General features: G+C 37.1%; 1 protein-coding gene across 4 annotated transcripts in view; it reads right to left on the bottom strand.

The window, feature by feature from the left end:
* Positions 1–18,604, bottom strand: part of LOC141389026 (uncharacterized) — a 559,199-nt gene that overhangs the window by 431,577 nt on the left and 109,018 nt on the right. For all 4 annotated transcript variants that reach the window (XM_073960023.1, XM_073960024.1, XM_073960026.1 and 1 more), the window contains one exon: positions 2,722–2,802. The gene's annotated coding sequence lies outside the window, so the exon portion shown is untranslated. The remainder of the gene's footprint in view (positions 1–2,721; positions 2,803–18,604) is intronic.

Below are 18,604 nucleotides of genomic sequence, written 5' to 3'. Positions count from 1 at the left end.
CCTACAAAACATAAGAGGAGATTGCCGCAGCTCGGTAGACATCACTATTGTGGCACCCGGTCCGATAAATGATGTGTCCTCCACAAACATCCCGGAAGGGACAAGGGATACTTCTCTCACACCAATTGAGTGCACCCCGAATAATTTTTGCTCAATAGTATGGGACCTAATGTTTATCGCCGAGTCTGAACGGCGTGTCTTAAGGCACTATTTGTAGGGAAGCATTACATGGCTACATACTCAGGAAATGTCTGCATCATTACTAAGGGGTATTTGGCCACCGTTGAACATTTGATGTGACCTGGGAATATAACTGCAGACCTTTTGAGTGCAAGCCGGATGTGCTTATCATTATACCACGGTGGCACCCAATGACGTATCCTCGTAACAAGTTATTTGCCTTGGCTCAGACCAACTTCTGATCATCGTCTTCGAAATCAGACCACCAGACTTTATAACCTCTGACCGCCGTTCTGATTGGTTCAGAGAAGCTGAGAGCACATTACGGGACATAATCACTGCAACAGCCGCTCGCTAAATACCCGCTGGTCGAATACCGGAAATCAGACCAAATTTTCCAGTAGAGGCGATGGGAATAGCAAATGAGCGGTTGAATCACTCTCGAATCCGGGAAGGAAGGGTGATTGAACGGCTGTTATTTTCAACAGCGTGATAGTAACTCACCCAAAGAGGTGCGCGTGTTATTTTATCCTGCAGTTTATAGAGCACCCCGAAAGTGATAAGGCGAAGAGGAGTGTGCTACGCAGTATAAAAAAGCACTCCCAGCCGAGGAGTTACCACCACCATTTACGATGGGCGATGTTACAGATGTAGATGTATGCATCATTCCTGCAATTCAAAACAACGGTCTCCGCAACAAAGTAAGCGTTATCGTAGACTTTATGCGTCGAAGGAGCATCATGTTCGCCGCTATCCAGGAAACAAAGCTCACCGCCATCTTTAGCTTGCAACGTTGCTATATTTACAAAGTTTTGTGGCAGGTTTTCAGCCCTTGGTAATGGCCAGAGAGGTACTGCTCATAGCTCCATATTTTTCACGGAAAATAAAGAGGTACATATACAAGATAAAAGGAGATTTCCACATCTCGATAGACATCACTGTTGTCGCACCCGGTCTGATAAACGACGAGCCCTAGCAACCCGTAATTTCAATTTGGTTCTGACCAACTTCCGATCATCATCTCCTTAACCAGACCATCCGACTTCATAACCTCTGACGGCCGTACTTTTCTAAATCATTGAAAAGCTGATTATCAAGGGTTCAGAGAATTTACCAATCACCGCTTTAGAGATCTGCCTACTCCCTCAGATCCTCGGGTAGCTAAGGGAACTTTCCGGGACATCCTCACAGCAGCAGCCGCGAGCTACATACCTGCTGCTCGAGTACCCGAAATCAGGCCGAATTTCCCAGTAGAGGCGACGAAATTAGCACATGAACGGCTGTTACTTTCAACAGCGTGACAGTAACTGACCCAAAGATGTGCGCGTGTTATTTTAACCTTCAATTTATAGACCACCCAGAGAGTGATGGGGCGAAGGGTAGTGTGCTACGCCGTATAAGAAGAGCTTTCCCAGCCGTGGATATACCAACACAATTTACAATGGGCGATGTTACACACGTCATCCGAAACGTAAGGCTCACACGGAATATTAATGTTAATGCTTAAGCAACTGGACAGACACGGTGTTGAGTATTTAACAAGTGTCGTCAACCTTTCGTTAGCCACCCATATTATACCAGAAGCCTGGAAAGTTAGCAGGGTGGTCCCGCTACTGAAGCCCGGAAAGGATACCAGCAGAGGTGAATCGTACAGGCCGATTTCCCTCCTGTCGCCAGTAGCAAAGATTTCAGAGGCACTACTGCTCCCCACGATGACAAGTAGTTCTGAAATGAGGCTCCCGTGAATATATTGGTCGATGATACCCGGATTCGGAACACTAACTACCTCAAGATATTGGGTGTAATGTTCGGCAGCATGTTTATGTCGTCCGCGCAAGCCACAGCTTTTTGGACAAGATCACAAATGGGAACAACTTCTCAGGTCGCTGGCCGGCAACACTTGATATGTTGCGCTTTTAGCCCAGTTAAGATTCTGATTCTTTATGGACGCAGCCAGTCCAGGTTGAAGAATTTTTGATTCTGGATACAGAGGAAACAGTTAACCAGATTATATATACGAACGAACATATTTGCATTGCTTCAACAATAACAACAACAACAACCATCATATTCGTATTATAATTCTTAATACTCCCAGCCTTTAGGCTAACGAGGTTTATAAAGTTTATATCATACACGTTGAAACAGTAAAAATGTTTTTCATCTCTATAATGTTTTTAGACCCCAAGTATGTTTGGACGAAATCCGTTTTAGACAATTTGCAGTCGATTTAGCAATGTCTGTCCGTCTGTATTGCTGGCTAAACCGCACGATATCTACCAACCGTTTTTGCCCAAAATTAGGTCCTCGTAATATTATGTCCAAACTTACATATATCATGTTCGAACGTGGGCCTTATCGGTCCAACCCTTCCTGAAATTTACGATAATGTTACAACACTATATACAACAATACTATTATATTTAATTTATTCTACTAATCTATATAGAATAATTAGTGTTTAATAAATGTTAATTATTTTTCAACCCAACATTAAATTTGAAATGATCCAAATAAGTAGTATTTTAACAATAAACTTACCGCTATTTTAAGTTTTCTCATTTTCGGTTTTTTGAAAGGAGAATTTTTAAATACATATTTTTAACCAATTGATTTACAATCCTGGAAAAAAAGAAAATAAAAATGAACATTAATAAAATTTCAAAATATTTATAATATTTAGAAAAGAAACAAGTAAGCAAAGGCTATAGTCGGACAGCGCCGACCATACGATACCCTACACCACTACCCTGCGAGTTAGCTTTCAGCAAATCAAAGTTTCTTTTGGACAAATAAGCTCATTGTAAGAAATAAATTTTTAGAGTCTGCAACCTTATCACATTAAGTTTAGTTTTTCATTTAAGTTTCCACAAACAATACAGAAGGGACATGGCGTGCACCACGATGCATATTACAGCAATCGTATGGGGGCTACTGTTTATCGCCGAGTCCGAAAGGCATGTATAAAACACCACCTGTAGAGAAGTTGTACATGGTTGAAATACTCAGAAAATTTCGCCAACTTTACTGAGGGCTATTTTGCCATCGTTGGAAATTTGATGTTTGCTGGCCGGGAATCGAACGCCCGACCTTCAGCGTGCAAGGCGGGTGTGCAAACAATTGTACCATGGTGGCACCAATAAGTAATTTCAGAACGGACATTTAGTCTGGACCTAATTTTTTGCATATTTTGACATATTTGCTAAACCATATGCAAGACTTTGTGTCCTAAATATCCCACCGAATTGGCTGAAAGTTTGTATTAAGTATTCGTTCATCACAATTTTCGACCTGAAATTTATTGGTATAGGTACAGGTCTTCATATAGCTCCCATATAACCGTACCTCCCGATATCCGGTATTTTGAAGGTTGTGGCCTCAATATCAAACTGAAATGGCTGACATTTTGTATTCAGTCTTCGTTGGAGGTAAAAAACTTTCAACCTGAAATTTATCGTTATATGTCCACGTCTTCATATAGCTCCCATAACTAAAACCTACCGATTTTCTGTACTTTGAAGGTTATGGTCTCAATATCCCTCCGAATTGGCTAAAATTTGGCATTAAGTCTTCATTGGGGGTATTAAACTTTCCATCTGAAATTTGTCGGTATAGGTCTAGGCGTTCATATAGCTCCCATACAACGAAAGCTCCCTATTTTTGACATTTTGAAGATTGTGGCTTTGGTTACAGATTTCTCTATTTTATTGACTTGTCTGAAGTGAATTTCAAACAGAAAAATGTACACATAAACATTTTAGAAGATATTATTGAAATATATGTAGCATACGGAAATATGTGAAATACAGAAATTTTTCATATGCAAAAATAATATTTGCATATGCATAATTTATACATTTCGCATATTTTTGCATATGTGATATATTTCGATTGGAATTTAATTAGAATCCCTAAATATGCAAATTTTAAAAAATAGGTGTTGCATAAAATTCCGCTGTCTACATATCATTGAGCTGATATTAATCGGGGTGCTCTCATTGATATGAGAGAACGCTCCCTTGTCCCTACTGGGATGTTTGTGGAACAATTATATACAGTACATTTTAAGAAATATTCTTAAATTTGAAAATTGGCATTGATTAGCAATTTCTGCTACATCTTAAAATTTTGGACAATTGGACAGGTAATATGATAGGGTTCAACGCAATTTGTAAGAACTGGGAATTTGTCTGTCATGATAGAGACAATTTGTAGCATGGGAGGAAGATGTGGTTCTCTTCACAAAACTTATTATATCTTAGCTAGTAGGTCCGTTACCAAGCACACATATTATTGCAATTTTCATCAGAGGAAAGATGGGTAGTTAATTTTTCATATATAGGCGACTTTTCCGGTATATGGCCACCAGGGATTCAAATATGGACCAAAAATAAAATTTTTTAATTAAGCATATAAAAGTAATGGTCCATTGCACCCGCTAAATAATATCAGATCATCATCAAAAATTGTAGGCATCTTCTTCGACCTAAACCCCCAACCTCGTGCAAAATTTCGTGACTATTGATCTATAATTGCGACCTCTAGTATGCTTTTGATTACATTACAAGCAAAACACTGGATATATTAGGCTGTAACTCTGTTATCTGATCACATAAATCAACATAATTGGCATTTATTGAAAGGGCAAGAGTTGTCCTTCCAAATATTATTTATGTGGGCGGAATGTGTGGTACAGGAATAAAGATATTACCGGTATATTAAAAATTTTCACAATTTTCACACAAAAGTTGTGGTCCATTTAACCCTCTAAACATCATCCGATCACCATCTCAAACTGCATGCTTCTTCTTTGTCATATAATCTTACATTATTTAAAATTTCGAGGCGATCGGACTATAATTGCGACATACAGAGCCGCTACAAAATCGGATAAAAATTTTGTTTTAGGTCCATTTCACCCGCTAAATATTTCTCGATCATCACCAATAAGAATAGGGATCTATTCTGGCCTGAACCCGACCTCCATACAAAATTTCGTGACGATCGGTCCATAATTGCGGCCTGGAGCGTGTTTACAATTTATAATGGACAGACGGACGGACGGACGGACGGACGGACAGACACACATCTCAAAATCGCTTTATCTCGTCGAGATATGAAGATTGGTATACCACATTGGGGGTCTCCGACGAATATTTCGCGGTGTTACATGAATTTTTACCAAAACAAACTTATAATACCCTTTTCCACATTGTGGTATAGGGTATAAAAATAAATTACATATTGGCAGAATGTAACGCCGAAAAGTTTTGGGCCACACAAATATATTATTTTCATTAAAACGTATTAGACCTTATATTATTTAGAGCTTAGTTTTTTTTATAATTTAATACAAAAATAAATTATTTTTTTGTTGAAACTTGTTTATCAGAAACGTAATTTTAGTTCAGTAAAATGTTTAAACGTAACTGCGAGGATCTTCCCTTTTGCTAAGACAGAAAATGATATACAGATACAGTGTTGGGAATTCCTAGAGTCAACGAGCTACACTAAAATTTATTACTCCTTTAACAATTGAATCGGCCGGCGGCCAGCCACCAACAGGTGTAAAAGACTGTATAGGTAATAGAGATAGTTAAGGTAGGACATCCCAAAATTGATCAAATATATGGACTGACCTACCTTAAATTTTAACGAAATCTGTGGTACCCTAATGTGGGGCTATACCAAAAATTTGACAAATACCAAACATTTTTAGTTACCAAACTTCTGATTCATAGGAATCTCGAAATATTAAATTACGTTAAACTAAGTTTGAAAGACTATAATATTACTATGTGCCGACAGGTTTTTTGGAGCTTTTGGGCCGTTACCTAAAAAAGTAAGGACTTACTCCGGAAAAAAATTGTACCGTTGTAATATGGATAGTGAAAGCAACCTTCTACAAAAAACTTCAAATAGATCCGAAACGAGTCCTCAAACTGCACTTTTCCTAAAGTTTGTGTGGTAGGTACCCGAAGGAAGGGACCGATATAGTCCATATTCCAACCCGATACATAACTGGATATATAAATACGATGTACAAAGTTTGGACCAAACAGAAACTCCCTGTGAGAGTTATCTAGCGGATTAGCCATTTTATTCGGTGTCGTCAGGGCTTTTAGTCTGGCAACTCCTTCATATAGAAACAGGTGTTTAAAAAAGACGCATACGCAATTTTTTTACAATGTAAAAATTATAAATGCCTGCTGTCATTAAATATTTACATAAAAAAGGTTTATCAGGACAAGAAATTCATAATGATATGGTGAATGTGTTAGGTGAAAGTGCTCCTTCATATGCAACAGTAAAAAATTGGGTTGCTGAATTTAAACGTGGTCGAACAAGCATTAAAGATGAACCACGTAGTGGACGTCCAAAAACAGCAACAACAACAGAAATTGTAGCCAAAGTGCATGATATGGTATTAAATGATCGACGAATAAAAGTGCGTGAAATTGCTAATATCATGGGCATCTCAAATGATCGAGTCCATTTAATTTTGCATGAAGAACTACAGATGAAAAAGCTTTCTACAAGATGTGTGCCGCATTTGTTAACAGTCGATCAAAAACGCATAAGAATGAACATTTCTCAAGCTTGTTTGGATCGTTTTAAGCGAAATAAAATGGATTTTAAGCGTCGTTTCATAACTGTTGATGAGACATGGATCCACCACTATACTCCAGAGACAAAAGAACAATCCAAACAATGGACTGAAGCTGGAGGAAGTGCCCCAAAGAAGGCAAAAACAATTCAATCGGCTGGTAAGGTTATGGCAACGGTTTTTTGGGACTTCAAAGGTATTTTATTGATTGACTATCTGCAAAAGGGTAAAACAATAAATTCAGAGTACTCTTGCAACCTTTTGGATCAATTAAATGTACAAATTCGAGAAAAACGTCCTGGCATACAACTCAAAAAAATAATTTTTCATCAAGACAACGCACCAGCGCGCAAGAGTGTTTTAGCAATGGCTAAAATCAACTAATTAAATTACGAGTTGCTTGACCACCCACCTTATTCTCCTGATTTAGCTCCCAGTGACTTTTACTTGTTCCCAAATCTAAAAAAAATCCTTGCTGGCAAGCGTTTTACCTCGAATGAAGATGCAATTACAGTTGTAAACCACTATTTTGAAGACCTTGAGGAAAACTATTTTAATCAAGGGATAGAATTGCTAGAAAAGCGTTGGACTAAGTGTATTGAAGTTTCAGGAGATTATATTGAAAAATAAAAATATTTTTGAAAAAACTAACTATTCTCTTTCATTGATAGGCTAAGAAGTTTCCGAACCGCTATCGCATCTCAGGAAGTATTAACTTTTCCCAGAAAACAAATGTACTGTCGTAAAGGGTGCCGCAAGGACAACCTGCTGAAAAAAAATTCAGAACGATCCGAAAGGAGCTTTTAAACTTCACTTTTTTCGAATTTTGTGTAGAATGCACCCAAAGGAGTGGATCGGACTATATATACTATATTCGAACCTAATACATGAGTAGATGAAATGATACGATGTGCAAAGTTTGAACCGATCAGAAATACCCAGTGAGAGTTATCTTGCGGATTTGCCATTTTAGGATGTGCCGTTAGGGTTCTTGGAGCGTTTAGGCTATCATCTCCGAAAGTATGCACTTGAAAAGTATGGAAACATGTTGTGCAGCCGCAAAGGTGACCACAAGGATAACCTGCTGAAAAATCAGAACGATCCGAGAGGAGCTCTTACACTTCACTTTTGGCGAATTTTGTGTGGTAGGTACCCGAAGGAGTTGACCGATATAGTCCATATTCTAGCCCAATCTATATGTGGAAGGAATAATACGATGTTCAAAGTTTATACGAAATCGATTGCTCCATTCGAGAGTTATCGTTCATACCATTCCACAGAAAAAAATTGGAACTTTTGTGTGGAAGGTACCTAGAGGAGTGAACCCATATTTCAGTATAATTTGGCCTAGGTGGGCCCGTTTACTGTTAATAAGACCTGGTACTTTTTTAGTCGATCTGGCGACCCTCCTGATCGAGTTCTGCTGTAGGTAATATTCATTGTAATTGATGGCAGTCCATCTTGGTAAACCAAAATACTCATAAAACGTCTTAGTTTTTAGATATTCTCGGCTTGAGACATATAGGACATTGCTTACGTGCAATATGATCTGGTACCCCCTTGGTCCATATGGTAACCCTCTTAGTGGGGATATTTCAAGCCTAATATTGCTGATACTTGTTAGCAACTAATCCTTGTTAAGAATAAAATGCATAAAATGTCATGATTTTTTAACATTTACCGAAAACATGGGGTATTTTGGGACCTTAATTACATTTTGAAAACATTTTCTTGGCACCTTGCATTACATGTTAATTATTCTTTTGGTTATTATTGTTGAACTAAGTGGGTTAATTTTTTATTTATCCATTTAACTTGGTCTTAAATAAGGCTACTATTTTTTGCAAAAAACCCGACATTTTTATCACAACTATTTGTAATTTTTTACTACTTAATACATGAAAAGTGTTCGTTTTCTCAGTTTGAAAACATTTCCTTGACAAACTGTATATGTCTAAAAGGAACTATGGGCCTATCTCGCTTCCTTTTGCATGTTACATACAAATGCACAAACATAGTGTAGTGTAGGGTATAAAAATAGTTACTTGACTGAGGTTACCATTTTTACCATTTCTTAACCCCAAAAAGTGGTAAAACTGGAAGCAATTTTTAAGAGGCTGCAAGACCAATTTCTTCGTGGAAAATGGTAGAACTAATTTTTCGAAAATTGTTTGACGATTATTTGGGGATGATGAAAAAATAACAAAAACAAAAGAAACAAGTAAGAAAAGTCTATAGTCGGACGGAGCCGACCATGGGATACCCTATACCACTATCCTTGGACAATCGCTCTCCACGGAACTTCTTTTCAATGATTGTGAAAATTTAATTATCAAATATCAGAGATGTATAATACTTATGACCAAAACCAAAAAGTTATCTAGCATGACAAAGACATTTTTGTAGCAGGAAAGGAAAATTTAGTTCACACTAACTAAAATATAATGAAACCCTTATGTAGTACTACTACTTCCGTTGTTTAACCGCTACGTTATTGAAATTTTTACCAATTTCACACAAAAGTTTCAGTCCATTTAACCCGCTAAATATTATCTGATCTTCACGTTGGTTTGTACGCTTATTCTTCAACATAAACTCAAACTTTGTTTAAAATTTTGCGGGTTATTATTTTGACCTACAGAGCCGCTACAAAATTGGTTAAAATTTTGTTTTTGGTCCATTTCATTCCCTGAACATTTCACGATCATCAGCAAAAACTAATCATTTCTATTCTGGCCCGAACCCAAACTCCTTAAAAAATTCGTTACAATCGGTCCATAATTGAGGCCTTAAATTTGTTTACAATTTTTAATGGACGGACACACATCGCTAAATCGCTTTATCTTGTCGAGATATAAATTTTGACATACCAAATAAGGGGTCTAGGACGAATATTTCGTGGTGTTACATACACTTTTGGAGAGACAATATGTAGCATGGGATAAAAATGTGGTTCTCTACACAGAACCCATTATATATTAGGCAGTACGCCCGTTATCTAGCAAACACTTTATTGCAATTTACATCAGAGGAAAGGTCAGTAGTTTTTTCCCTATGTAGGCTACTTTGCGAAATATATATGTCCTCAAGGAATTAAAATATCGACCAAAAATACATTTTTTATATTTTTCATACAAAAGTAATGGTCCATTTCATCCGCTAAAGAATATCAGATCATCATTCAAAATTGTAGGCATCTTTTTCGACCTATACTCTTACCCGGTGCAAAATTTCGTGACTATTGATGTATAATTGCGACTTCTAGCGAGTTTATTATTACACTACAAACAAATAACGGAATATATTAGGCTGTAACTCTGTTATCTGATCATGCACACCAACATGATTGGCATCAATTGAAAGGTGAAGCGTTCCACTTTCAGGTATATCTCACTTGTCCGGAATGTCACTTCCAGGAATTAAGATATAAGCAGCATATTAACAATTTTCACACAAAAGTTTTGGTCCATTTAACCCTCTAAATACTATCCGATGGCCATCTCAAATTGCAAGCTTCTCCTTTGTGATATACTCTTACCTTATTTAAAATTACGCGTTGATCGGACTATTATTGAGACCTACAGAGCCGCTATAAAATTGGATAAATATTATGTTTTTGGTCCATTTCACCCGCTAAATATTTCACGATCGTCACCAATAAGAATAGGGATCTATTCTGATCTGAACCCCACATCCATACCAAATTTCGATCGGTCCATAATTGCGGCCTGGAGCGTGTTTACAATTTATAATGGACGGACGGACGGAGGGACGGACGGACACACATCTCAAAATCGCTTTATCTCGTCGAGATATGAACATTGGTATACCACATTGGGGGTCTCCGAAGAATACTTCGCGGTGTTACATGAATTTTTACCAAAACAAACTTATAATACCCTTTTCCACATTGTGGTATAGGGTATAATTATACAGACAATATTTTTCATATAAAATTTTCATAGAACAAGAATCCAGTCCCAGGTTCTAAACTGTACTTTTCCCAAACTCTGTGTGGAAGGTACTCGAAGGAGTGGAATTTCATAGTCCATATTCGAACCTGATCTATGCCCCGTAGAGATATTACGATATGAAAAGTATGGACCAAATTTTGGATCAAATCGGTTCATCTGCTCGAGAGTTATCGTGCACTCCAACCACTACAATTGGTGCCATAGGGATTTTTACAAGTTCGGGCTATTTTTTCAGGAAGTATGGACTTGCCCCTGATAAAAGTTGTAGTGCGGTAATGGGGGCAGTTAATACAAATCGTTACAACAAAAATGAAAGTGATTCGAGAGCAGTAGTGCGATTCTCTAACTAATTTTTTGAGTTACCGACAATTGTCGGTAAAATTAAAATGCTTATAATTTCGGTAATTGGGGGTCACCGTGGTGCAATGGTTAGCACGTCCGCCTTGCACTCAGAAGGTCTGCGGTTCGAATCCCATGCCAAGCAACATCAAATTTTCAACGGTGGCAAAATTCCCACTCAGTAATGCTGGCGACATTTCCTGAGTATTTAAGCCATGAAAAACTTCTCTACAAGTGGTGTCGTAAGACACGCCGTTCGGACTCGGCAATAAAAAGTAGGTCCCATATCATTGAGCCAATATGAATCGGCGTGCACTCCTTGATATGAGAGAAGTCCCCCTTGTCCCATCTGGGATGTTTGTGGAACAATTATAATTATAATTTCGGTAATTACCGATATTTTTCGGTAAGTTAGCGACGAATTAAAATCAGTCGTCAACATTTATTTGAACTTTTCATTCATAATTGTGCGTTTTAATTTTACCGATTGTTGTCGGTAACTCAAAAAATGTGTTAGAGAATCGCACTACAGGTCTTAAACTGTGTGGGAGCTACCCGAAGGAGTGGGTCGATAGTGTCCATATTGAAACCTCATCTATGTCTGTTAGAAATTTCACGATGTGTAAAGTATGGACCAAATCGGTTACTACCTTTAAGAGTTATCTTTCGCACAATTTTTCCGAACATTTTTGAACTTTTGTGGGGGAGGTACCTGAAGGAGTGGACCGCTATGGCCCATCTTCGAACTTAAACTAAGTTTGGACAAAACAATACGAAGGCAAAACTTTGGACCAATCGAACGGTTCATCCGTTCGTGAGTTATTGTGCGCACCAGCCAACCAGACAGACAGACGGACGGACATTGCTAAATCGACTCCAAATTGTCTGAAACGGATTTCTTCCAAACATACTTGGGTAGACCGCAACTATGTTTGGAAACCATTATTTCGATGAGGCACAATTGGGCGTATGAAAGTGTATATAGTCTCGTTAGCATAAATGCTGAGAATATAATTAAATATTGAAAAACGTCACGGACAAACCACTGTAAAATTATATTTTTGTGAAAAATGTATTTTCTTTTTTATACCCTCCACCATAGTATGGAGGGTATATTAGGTTTATTTTTTCCGTTTGTAACGCATTCAAATAATCATTTTCGACCCTATAAATTATATATATTCGTGATCAGGATAAAATTCTGAGTCTGTGGTAATCACTCTGGCATCCACAAAAATGGAGATAGGATGCTGAAATTTTGGAATTTTGTTTGCAGGCTGGTCAAGATCGACGATGATGATGCTATATCGGTCCATGGTTTGGATAACGGTACCTCTCGATTTTCGTTATTTTGAGAATTTTAGCTACCATTTTTAACCGAACTAACTGTAATTTGACATTTGAGGTTCTCAGTGGCCACGAAACTTCTCCACCAAAAATCGTCAATATAGGTCAATGTTTCGGTATAACCCCCATATGACGGTACCTCCCGATTTTCGGTATTTTTAGTATTTTAGCTACAATGTTTAACCGAACTAGCTGTAATATGACATTTGAGGGTCTCAGTAGTCACGAAACTTCTTCACAAAAATTCGTCAACATAGGTCCATGGTTTGGAATAACCCCATGCCTACCGATTTTCGGTATTTCGAGGATATTAGCTACGCTTTTTAACCGAACTAGCTTTAATATGACATCTGAGGCTCTCTGTGGTCGCGAAACTTTTCCACAAAAAGTCGAACTAGCTGTTATTTGAAATTTGAAGTTTTTTAGACGTCAAGAAACTTCTACACTAAAAGTCGTCAACCGTGGTCACAAAACTTCTTCACTACAAATCGTCAACCGTACCTCCCCATTTTCGGTAATTTGAAGTTCTTAGCTACATTGTTGGACGGATCTACCCGCAATTTGACTTTTTAGTTTCCCTGCAGTTATACAACTTTTCCACCAAAAATTTTAAACATATGTCCACACTTTGATATAGCCCCTTAGGTGGTACCTAGCACCTGGCTGAACGTATTTTTAAGATTAGATGAGATCCGTAGTCAAAAATTGTTCAACCAAAATTGTAAAAGGAAACTAATTATTTCATTTTAATTAAGACTATTTGATGGTGTGGGGTATAAAAAGATCGGCCAAATCCAAAACGGAAAAAGTATGAACTATTATAAGGTCCAAGAAAACCCAAATCATCCGTGAAAAAATGAGGCAATGCTCACAGAAATCGATGAACATCTTTGGTTTTTGTATTTTTAAGTTTCGCCTTTTTAGGGCGAAGGCCATTATTTGTGAGGTTTTTAATTAATTCAATTAATCGAGCTATATAGCCTAAGGAGAATTACATTGTTTTTATTAATTTTTATTAGAATTGAGCTGAATTATCGAAGATATTTTGGAAATGCAAAAGGAAAGCCGAGGAGATTCCGACACAACCGAATTCACCGTTAATTGAGTACCTCATCAGGCATATAGGCTGTGGAGTGGCTTCTTTTAAAATGCTTCGAATATTGTATCTGCAATTATTAAAATATGAAAGAGGGATATGAGGTTGCAAAACAAAATTACTCAAAAATGTGACTCATCGAAATAATTGTCAAATTTTGTAGATCGATTAACTCGCCTTAGCCCAAGTGTAGAGCTCTGATTTTTAAAAAAAGGAATTCTTAACTATATGTGGAACACATCTACGAAAATTTAGGTCCGTATGTCATCTGGGGGCTGAGCTATGGATGCCTAAATTATTACGAATATAGACAACGAACAAAAATTAGTTACAAAAATAGGGGGAAGAACCTAAGTATGTTTGGAAGAAATACGTTTCAGATAATTTGCAGTAGATTTAGCCCTGCGTGCATGTCAGGCTGGCTGATGCGCATGATAACTCTTAATAGAACAAGTTCGAGGTCCACTCCTTCCGGCAACTCCCCCACATAATTTAAAAGATTTTCGCGAAAATTGTTCTCACAATAAATCTGCAACGGATCAACTGATTTGGTCCAACATTTTTCCTCCTCTTAATATTTCTTCCAGACATGGATCATAGGTTCGAGTATGGAATGTATCGGTCAACTCCCCGAGGTACGCCCTACACAACATTTCAAAAATTTTCGCACAAATGCAGTTTTAGGACACGTATCTAAAGTGTCTGATTGGAGCGGGAATTCCCCCACATGTGGGAATCACTCTAGCGTCCGAACGGATTAAAAAAACGTTCCAACTTCATATTTCTAGAAATTCCCATTATTATTTCCTATTAAAGATATACATCGTCGGGATCGAATGATTTTATGACATTACCATTTTGCAATTTCATAAAATTGTTAGCTTTTCATGGATGGCATAAATAAACTTTACCAGAGAATACTCGAAACCAAAATTCAATATTTCAACAAAGCATTCTGAAATGCTCTTGTTATTATAAATCTCTTTGTTTTGTTTTAACTTTTTTTTATTTAGCTCTGCTATTCTGTTGTTCTACATTAGAATGCATTCGCATCAATCAGTGCACATTGTATGCGAAACCATTCAATCATTTGATTGTCCCAGCGTTTGTGGTTTTCTGTCGCAGTTATGCGTTTTTTTTTCTATCAGTGATTTCTGCATGGGTGTTCATTTTTTTTTGCTCGTTGTCTTTCTCCCTTTTGTTTTGTGAATTATATGCCTATGCACATGCATGCATATATACGTAACAATATATAACTGCATACAAAGACTATTTCATTTTCATATGTATATAGAAAAGCCACAGTTCAATTGTTGTGTCAACAATTTCAATTTTTGCTGAATAGTATGTCAATATGGATGAAACAACATTCCTACCCGAGTTATGCAGGTTGGCTAGCTAGCAGCGGTCTATGTAAAAAAGTGCCATATATCAGGGGGACATACAGAGGGAGAAGAAATGTTGGGAAAAAATCCAATCAGAATTCCTGCACATGCATCAGTAAATTTTTGATGTACAGTACAATTATTAAAGTCAATCAATAACACAAAAGCAAGGCACAGCAGGGGGTGGTTTTGTTTCATTCTCGATGACAATGATGATCACTTTTATGTAGATATGCGGCGGAGGGTAGTATGATAAGATTCTGATAATCGGTTTGTTATAGAAATAAGTATATAAAAATATAGGTATTATTTTTACAAATCAGCTATTTAAAGATTCTCTTTAAGTGGTGCCACACACCTTTAGGCATGACGTTGGTATTGGTAGTAATGTCAGGGTGCCATGGCGAATATCCAAAATAAGTGTGTAAAAATAGATAAGCTATGCCAGACGACCCATTGTGTTTGCAGCTTCTTTAATTATTTGCAATTTTGTCTACAAAATATGGAAACTATGGAATGCACAATCGCTCGTTCCGAATAAATGGGGACGTTGTGAATCTCAATTTAATTTGGATAAAATCATAAAAGTGTACCTTGGCCGACATAGTCCATTTTGGAAGTGGATCTTATTTTGGGAATAATTTCTTTCGATAGTTATCATGCCAAACTGTCATTTCAATTGGTCACTGTAGGATTTTTAAAACTTTTGGGTCATCATGTTAAGAAGTATAAACTTGCCCACAAAAAAATATATCGTTGTTAACAGAGTCACAATTTCAAATCAATCCTCGAACAGCCCTTGAACTGCACTTAAGCAAAGTTTTAAACCTTATGAAGGAGAACCGGAAGATGTTATTCGAAATATACCATCTTGCAACTTGATGTACGTTTGGAACAATATTTATAATGTTCAAAGTTTCGGTCACATCGGATATTCAATTAATAATTTATCATGATCATCAGTTATTTTAGTTGTTGCCGGCAGGTTTGTTTTTAGTTTTTGGACCATTAATACGCAAGTATTGACTTGCTCCCCAAAACAACTTGTATCATCAAAATAGGGGCTACTAGGACAACCTGTTGCAACATTTTTTTAATTATTCGAGAGCTGATCTTAAATTGCACTTTTTCGAAAAATTTAAATTTTGTGTGGGAGGTATCCGAAGTATAGAACCGTTATGGTCTATATTCCAACCTGAACTATGTCTGTTAGAAATGTTACGAGTACCAAAGTTTAGACCAAATCCCCTTGAAAGTTGATGTGTCTTTAACAAGAAAAAGGTCTTTAAGTTCGGCCGGGCCGAACATTTTATACCCTCCACCATAAAATAGTCTTAATTAAAATGAAATAAATAGTTTCCTTTCACAAGTTTTGGTGAACAAGTTTTCGACTACGGATACCCCAAATGCCATAATTATCTAATCTAAAAAAAAAATACAGCCAGGTACAAGGTACCACCTAAAGGGCTATATCAAAGTGTGGACATATGTTTACAATTTTTGGTGGAAAAGTTGTATAACTGCAGGGAAACTAAAAAGTCAAATTGCGGGTAGATCCGTCCAACAATGTAGCTAAGAACCTCAAATTAGCGAAAATCAGGAGGTACGGTTGACGATTTTTAGTGAAGAAGTTTCGTGACCACAGTTGACGACTTTTAGTGAAGAATTTTCGTGACCACTGAAAACTTCAAATTTTTCGATTTCGATTTTTTATTGAAAAGTTTCGTGAACACAGAGAGCCTCAAATGCAATATTACACTGTGCGACACGAAAAAAATAACCATATTCTGACACCACAGAGTGATAGAAGACAAAAAATAAGAAGACACGTGTCCCGGCGTTTTTCCCTATCACTTCGAGTTTCGCGGTTTTGGGCCCTCAAAGACCGGAGACCTTGATGTCAATAGGACTCATTTTACCAGGCTCATATCTTCTAAACCGCTAAGAATTTTGGTTTACACGTCGAAGCAAAGTTGTAGCTCTAGTCTTAAAGAATAATAATTGTGAACACATCTAGTCAATTTAACCTCATGTTTATATGTTCTAGAAAGTTGTTTATTGAAATCTTAGGTACATTTTAGTAGTTGGAAGAATACGTAATTTTGAGCGGTTCGGTATCTGTGGGCCAAAGTCGGAGAAAAAATTATAAAAATGTAATATTTTCAAAAGTTTTTTGCTTTTTTCACCTTTAAGGACCGTTCATAGACAGTTTGTATGTTCCAGAAAGTTGTTTACTGATATCTTTTTTACATTATTGTAGTTGATTGTGTTCTTTAATTTTGAACGGATTGGTAGCTATGACCCGGAATCGGAGAAAAGAGGATAAAAATAGCATTTGTTTTGCTATTTTGGACATTAAGAACAGTTTCTACAGAGTTAACATATTCTAGAAAGTTGTTTATTGATATATATGGTACATTTTTGTAGTTGGTTGTTTGCTTCAATTGTGATCGGTTTGATATCTGAAAAGCAAAATCCGAGAAAAAATTATGACGGAAATTTGACCATGACGATTTTGACCTAGAAGATGAGTTTAAATTGATCAGATGTGTTCACAATTATTATTCTTTGAGACTAGAGCTACAACTTTGCTTCGACGTGTAAACCAAAATTCTGAGCTGTTTAGAAGATATGAGCCTGGTAAAATGAGTCCTATTGACATCAAGGCCTCAGGTCTTTGAGGGCCCATAACCGCGAAACTAGAAGTGGTAGGGAAAAACGCCGGGACACGTGTCTTCTTATTTTTGGTCTTCTATCATGCTGCGGTGTCAGAATATGGTTAATTTTCCAAGACTCAAAAAATTACACACAGTGTTACAGGTAGCTCGTATTTAAAATACTCAAAATACCAAAAATCGGTAGGCACCGTTGTATGGGTGCTATACGAAACAATTGACCTATGTTGAAAATTTTTTGTGGAGAAGTTTCGTGAATACTGAAACCCTCAAATGTCAAATTACAGCTAGTTCGGTTAAATATTGTAGCTCAAATCCTTAAAATACCGAATATCGGAAATACCGTCATATGGGGGTTATACCAAACAAGCAAAAAAGTATCAGTCGGCTTTGCCGACAGAGATATACCCTCAGTCTATGTGGATTGAAATACTTTTTTCCCAAAGAAAACTTATGTATTTAGGGGGGTTTTCAAAATTTTGGTCGTATGAACCGACAAATATATGGATAGGATTAAAGCTGAAAAATTTGCGGGCATATCGATAGATAGAGCTTTTTTTATCACACTAGCCTACCAAAAAAAAACACAATATCGCTGTAAACAGGGCCACTAGGAAAACCTTCGGTAAAAATGTCCAAAGCATCCTCGAACAGACCCTTAACAACACAAAAATTATGAATATTTGTGTGGGTGGTACCACAATGATTGGACAGATAGGGCACAAATTTGAACATAAACTAAGGCTCGACAATATTTAGAGATCCAAAGTTTGGACCAAATCGGTTGCTACGTCTATGAGAAATCGCGCGTACCATTTTAGCGAATATTTTCGAACTTTTATGGGGCAGGTACCGGAAGGAGTGGACCTATAAGCACCACCTTCAAATTTCATCTAATATTCGAAGAATTATTACAACATCCAAAGTGGGGACGAACGCAGTATTCGGTTCGAGCTCTCCAGCCACTACAAATGGTGACATAAGGTGTTTTTTTTTACAAC

The sequence above is a fragment of the Musca autumnalis genome, unplaced genomic scaffold (assembly GCF_047663935.1).
Source record: "Musca autumnalis isolate F117 unplaced genomic scaffold, ASM4766393v1 scaffold_1, whole genome shotgun sequence".
NCBI lineage: Eukaryota > Metazoa > Arthropoda > Insecta > Diptera > Muscidae > Musca > Musca autumnalis.
The sequence above is the reverse complement of the archived record's forward strand: the minus strand, read 5'-3'. Positions and strand labels throughout refer to the sequence as shown.